This window comes from Dipodomys spectabilis, unplaced genomic scaffold (genome assembly GCF_019054845.1).
Source record: "Dipodomys spectabilis isolate Male_0828 unplaced genomic scaffold, ASM1905484v1 ptg000301l, whole genome shotgun sequence".
In the NCBI taxonomy this organism is placed as follows: Eukaryota; Metazoa; Chordata; class Mammalia; order Rodentia; family Heteromyidae; genus Dipodomys; species Dipodomys spectabilis.
This window is the reverse complement of record NW_024870978.1, coordinates 1950441-1957132: the sequence shown is the minus strand read 5'-3', so window position 1 is coordinate 1957132 and position 6692 is coordinate 1950441.

Genomic DNA, 6692 nt, shown 5'->3' with positions numbered 1-6692 from the left:
TTTTTGTGGGGGGGGGGTGTTGGTTTATGGGAGATAAGAATTTCACAGACTCTCCTGCCTGAGCTGGCTTTGAGTCACATACATCAGACCTCAGCCTCCCCAACATCCAGGAGAATGTGTGAGAACCACCGGCACCTGACCACCACCATCTATTTATAATCCCCTAGGGCCAGTGCTGGACCACCTGCACTGCACCCCCCTTGTTGTGAGTGGGAAGCAGACGTGGGTGGGTTTGATACTTCAACAGCCAATGTACCTTTGTTGCATTGTTCCAGGTCAGTCTGATGGCAGCTTCCTCGTCATACACAGCAATGACTTGGCTCTGTCACAGAAAAAAATGTCCCCCAGGAGGTGTCAGTTCTCGGGTCTTTCCTCTTCAAAGCACCCCCACTCCTTGAAACGACACACCCCAGAAAAGCAAAATAGACATAGAGTGAATTCATTTTCTTATAACCAGGTTCTGGCCAGAAAGGTTGCAGTGGGGAATCCCGATCCAGACCAACCTGAGCATATATTAAGTCTCTGTCTTAGAAATGCCCAAGACAGAAAGTCTTGGCTCAAAATTGTAGAAGACCTGCCTGGCAAGCCTAAAGTCTTCAATTCAAACCCTAATATACTAAAAAGAATCAGAGGACCCCTGCCAGAGGCTCATGACAAAAATCCTAGCTACTCAGGAGCTGAGATCTGAAGATCACAGGTCAACATTTAAAATAGGTTTAGCCTCAACCATCAGACATCATGATGAGAAGACCCAAAGTCTGACCCATGACTGTGCGCTCCATACTAACAGGGATTTCATACTTACTAAGTGCTGGCCATGCACTCTGTCCCCCTGGGGAGCCATCCCCTGCGGGCCCAACCCCCAGGTCTTCCCAAGTTCCCACTTCCACCAACCACGCCCAAGGTAGTAGAAAGCTCCAGCGCACACAGATACCTTGGTCTTATAATTTAACGGTGCTGAGTCCCCATCAAGCATCGCTCCCTTCCAGGTCCCCAGATCTCAGACACAAAACCCATGTACCCCCCAAAGAAAGCAGGCAGAAGTTACCAAAGGGTCCACCACTCGTTACAGCCCACTTCTACACACACACACACACACACACACAAACACACATGCGTGCACACACACACACAAACGGTAAGGGTGCTTCATGTTTGTCTTCCTTGCTACTCAGGAGGCTGAGGTTTGAGGATCACGGTTCAAAGCCAGCCCATGCTGGAAAGTCTGTGAGGCTCTTATCTACAGTGAACCACCAAAAAGCCAGAGGTGGAGCTGTGGCTCAAGTATCAGAACAATAGCTTTGAGCACAAAATCTCAGGAACAGAACCTAGGACCTGAGTTCAAGGTTCAGGTCTTCCACCTCCAAACACACACAGACACAGACACAGACAGACAGATAGACACACACACACACACAAACACACACACACACACTCACACACCCACATGGACAGGCCAAGTCTTCAGCAGCCCCTGAGAACAGAACCATGAACTCTCTCCATTAGGATCACATCCCTTCCTCAAGACATCAGACCCACTATAGATAAACCAGTAAGCCTCTCACATATCTGGAATGTCTCATAGTCCAGCATGGCAGTTCCTACTGTACACACTGCTATGTGGAAAACTTAGCCCCCTCTTTTTTGTAGTTGGTCATGAGGTTTGAACTCAGCCAGGGCGCTGTCCCTCAGCTCTTCAGCTGAAGGGGAGCACTCTCCCACTTGAGCCACAGCGCCAATTCCTGTTCTCTTGTGGTCCATTAGACATCAAGTCTCACAGACTTTTCTGCCCATGCTGGCTTGGAACTATGTCTTCACATCTCAGCCTTCTGAGTAGCAAGGATGTGAGTTGTGAGGCATCAGGAGCTTCCAGTTTCAGCCACCTTCACATACCCAGAGGAAACCCATCCTCGTCAGGCCACAAACTTCTTGCAACCCTTGACTTCAGACTTTGTCACCCAACATCTAAATCCATCCTTCAATGGAGAGAATACAGACACAACAATCCCACCCCTGCAACCATTACCCCACTCCCTGCTTGTCACAGGCCACGTCCTCTTGTAGCTGCGGCTTCAAACTGGGGCAAACTTGGGGAGTTCTTAGAAATGTCTGTACAATGAAGCCAGCACCTTGTCTCTCAACCAAAGCACCCCCTCTCCTCCCCCCCACCCCCTCCCTGCCACACTTCCACCATCCTTTGCAGGCAAAGATATTGGATTTCTTTCTTTTTTCAGTTGTGGAGCTTGAACTCTGAGACTAGGTGCTGTCCCTGAGCTCTTCAGCTCAAGGCAAGCACTCTACTATTGAGCCACAGCACCCCTTCTGGTTTTCTGGGTGGTTTGTTGGAGATGAGTCTCAGGGTCTTCCTGCCAAGGATAGCTTTGAACTGTGATCCTCAGCTCTCAGCTTGTGAGTACCTAGGATGACAGGCATGAGCTACTGGCACCCAGACAAAGATACTTTTCCATTCCTTTCACCCTATCCCCTCAGGAAATTGAGATCTGAGGATTACAGTTAAATGCCACCCTTGGCAGTAAAGTCCATGAGAACACTTTTTCTTCAATTAAACACCCAAAAAAGTTGGAAGTGGAACTGTGGCTAGCTTTGATCATCAAAGACAAGGGATAAGACCCAGGCTCAAGTTTCAAGCTTTTTCTGGCTAAGACCCACCTAAGAAAGGGAAGCATGTGGGCACACAGGAACTCAAAGCTCACACATAATACTCAAGACTCCCAGAACAGATCCCATCCTGCTCTGATTCTCTAGACTCTATGTCTTACACCATGGCAGTCTTATATGGGACTGACCATGCACCAATTTATGATGTTCAAGTACAATCTCATACTGAGGATCCCCTGACCTTATCAAAGACTCAGGATCTCTCACTGTCCTGCCTTGACCCTGGGCAGCAAGGTGAGTTCTAGTTATCCAACCACAAGATGTGGGAATGAAAGGATTTCTCAGCCAAGGGACTGGAGGGCTCTAGGTCCCTCTCTCTCAGGAAAAAGGAGAAAAGGGCTGATCTATCCCAGAAAATTCCTGGGTTTTGAGTATCCTCAAAGAAACAACCCTGCTCAGAGCCCAGTTCCTCTTGTATTCCCACCAGCCTCCCCATGCCTGCCCCACCTTCAGTCAGCCCTCTCTGAATCCCAGATCTGCCAGGTAGAATAAGGCTGAGCCAGCAGAGACCCACATCTGCCTCTGAGAATGGCAGTCACGTGGTCCTAGCACCCCCTAGAGGAAGTCTCGAGGTAACTTGGGTCCCAACTCCCATCCTCATTCCCTGGCTGTCCTGTGCTAGTGGCCCACTTACCTCTGTCTCTGGTGGAGGAATGAACACCGGTGTGTCATCTTCAGATTCAGCCATTGAAAATCCCAGTCCCCAAAGATGTACTGCACAGGCATCCTGCAGTGGACGACAGCCAGGTAGTCAATGGTGAACCCAAGGTGCCAGGACTCTTAATAGAAGTGTGGCTGGGTCAAAGACTCTATAACTGGTGATCTGTGTTGTCAGGAGAGGTCATGGCTCCATTGTCCTGACACACCTGACCTAAGATCGTCCTCCCTATTCATCTTCCTGCTTATCCCTTGCCCCGCCCCTGACACTCTCTCACCCCAACAGCTGCCTAGCCCTTAGACACTTTCTTATTATCTGACTAGAAAATAACTTGCTGGGGCCAGGAAGATTGTAACCTGGTGACTTACCCTGAGCCCTGAGGCGGCTTCCCCCAGCAGTTGGTGACCACAGAGCTCCTGGATATCATGAAGTTTTTGAAGGGTCAGTGGCTTACTCCTACATAGTGGCTTTAGGCTCTGAAGTGCTACCCACAGAAATTGTGTATGTTTGGCTCTCTTGATCCAGGGACTCAAAGCCAAGGCTCACATGCTCTCTTCTTCCTTCCTTTCCAATTTTTTCCCTTCATCCTTCCCTCCACTCTCTCTGATTCCTTTTTTATTTTATTTTGTTATTGTTAAAATTCTTTTCTTTTCTTTTTTTTTTGCAGAAACTTTATTATTTTTTTTGTTTAAATTTAATTTAATTTTATTTGTGAACATACTGTACAGAGGAGTTACAGTTACATGGGCAGGATAATGCGTACATTTCTTACCAAGCATTGCAGCCTCCTCCTTTGTTTACCCTTCACATCCCTTCCCAGCCTCCCCCCTCCCCCCCAATCCCAATCCTTCTCCTTCACCCCCCCCCCCCGCACCAACCAGAGACTCCAACAAGAGGCTGGTTACAGACAAAAGGGAGATACAGGATTCTTCCCACCCCACCCAAAAAAATCAAAAAAAAAAAATCAAAGAACTTTTTTTTCTTCTTTTCTTTTTTTTTTTTTTGGTACCTTATATATATAAAAAAATTCTTTTTCCTTTTCTAAAACTTTTATTAATCTTTAATTTTTGCCTTTTTTGAAAAAATAATTGTTTTTCAGTAACTTTTTTTTCCCTCTTATAATTTTTATTTTAGGAATACGTGAATGTACGTTTTCCTTTCTTTTCTTGTCTTCTCTCTCTTTTTCTTTCTTTCTTAATTATCTTTTTGTTTTTTGTCTAGCTCTACTGAAAATTGTTAAAATTCTGTACAGAGGGCTTACAATTACATGGGCAAGATAATGAGTACATTTCTTTCTTTCTTTTTATTGTGAGAATACCATACATAGGAGTTACAATTACATGGGCAAGATAACTCGTATATTTATTATCAAGCATTGCTGTCATCTACTTGTTTCCCCTTCCCATCCCTTCCCATACTCCTCCACTCCCCCACCCAATCCTCCCCCCACCGCCCACCAATGTTATTAAATTCGTTTTTCGACATAATGACTTGTACAACTCATTGTTGCAATGGGTCCTCCTGTATCCCTAGTTAAATGATTTGTTTCTTTCCCTCCACAAATTATACTAATATCAAATACAGTGAAAGTATGGACCATAGGGGAGGGACACTCAAAGCAACATAGAAATCATCTGATAAATATGATAGAAACAATTGCATGAAAGGAAAAAAAAATTTGAATACTTATCTTGGGGTATATTCCACTAACATCAACTTATCTGAACTTTTCTGCTTGACTCAGACATATACTAGTTACTGCAAATATGGGAAACCATGGGACCTATGTTTCTTTGGGCCTGGCTTACTTCACATAATATAATTTTTTCCAAGTCTTTCCATTTCCTAACAAATGGAGCAATGTCATTCTTTCTGATGGAGGCATAGAATTCCATTGTGTATATATGCCACATTTTCTTAATCCATTCAACTACTGAGGGGCATCTGGGTTGGATCCATAACTTAGCTATGGTAAATAATGCTACAATAAACATAGTTGTGCTGGTAGCTTTAGTTTGGTCTTGTTTGTGATCATTTGGGTAAATGCCCAAAAGTGGGATTGCCGGGACATAAGGGAACTCTATGTGGAGTCTTTTGAGGAACCTCCATACTGCTTTTCAAAGTGGTTGAACAAGATTACACTCCCACCAACAATGCAGTAAGATTCCTTTCTTTCCGAATGCCCTCCAGCAGCTGTTGTTATTAGAATTCTTGATTATAACCACTCTAACTGGGATGAGGTGATATATGATTGTTGTTTTGATTTGCATTTCTTTTATGGCTAGAGAGCTTGAACATTTTTTCATGTGTCTATTGGCCATCGTTCTTTCCTCTTCAGAGAAGTTTCTCTTTAAGTCTTTAGCACAGTTATTTATTGGGCAATTGTTTGTTTGAAGATTTGTTTTGGGGGGATTTAATTTTTTGAGTTCCAGGTATATTTTAGATATGAGACCCTTGTCTGACGTATGGCTAGTGTAAATCTTCTCACAATCCGTGGGCTTTCTATTGATCTTGCGAGCTATGTCCTTTGCCATGCAGAAGCTCTGCAATTTCATGCAATCCCATTTGTCCAACCTTTCTTCCATTTGTTGTTTTTCTGGGTCTCTATTAAGAAAATTTCAGCCTGCGCCAAGGAGACCTAGGGTTTCTCCTACTCCATTCTGTAATGTTTTCAGAGGGTCTGCTTTGACTCCAAGGTCTTTGATACATTTGGAGTTGATTCTGGTGCAAGGTGATATATAAGGATCTAGCTTTAGTTTTCCACAAGTAGTTAACCAATTTTACAAGCACCATTTACTGAAGAGGCTGTCTTTCTTCCATTCTATTTTTTTTTTTTTAGCTCCCTTATCGATGGTTAGATGGCTGCAGGTCTTTAGGTTCATTTCTGGGTTTTCAAGTCTATTCAATTGATCCTGGGATCTGTTCTTGTGCCAGTACCAAGCTATTTTGATTACTATGGCTTTGTAGTAGAATTTAAAATTTGGTATTGATATTCCTGCAGTACTGTTCTTTCTGTTAAAGATTGTTTTTGTTATTTGGCGTCTTTTATTGTTCTATATGAATTTTTGGATTGAGTCTTCTATTTCCTTGATGAATGAGATTGGAATATTGATAGGTATCGCATTGAATTTGTAGATAGCCTTGGGAAGTATTGCCATTTTCACGATGTTGATTTTTCCAATCCAGGAGCATGGGAGTTTTTGCCACATTCTAAGTTCTGTTTTGATTTCGTTTTTCAGGTTTTTAAAGTTTTCATCAAAGATGTCCTTCACTTGTTTGGTTAATTCCTAGGTATTTTATTTTTTTGTGGAACTATTACGAATGGACTTGGTTTCCTGATTTCAGCCACACTTTT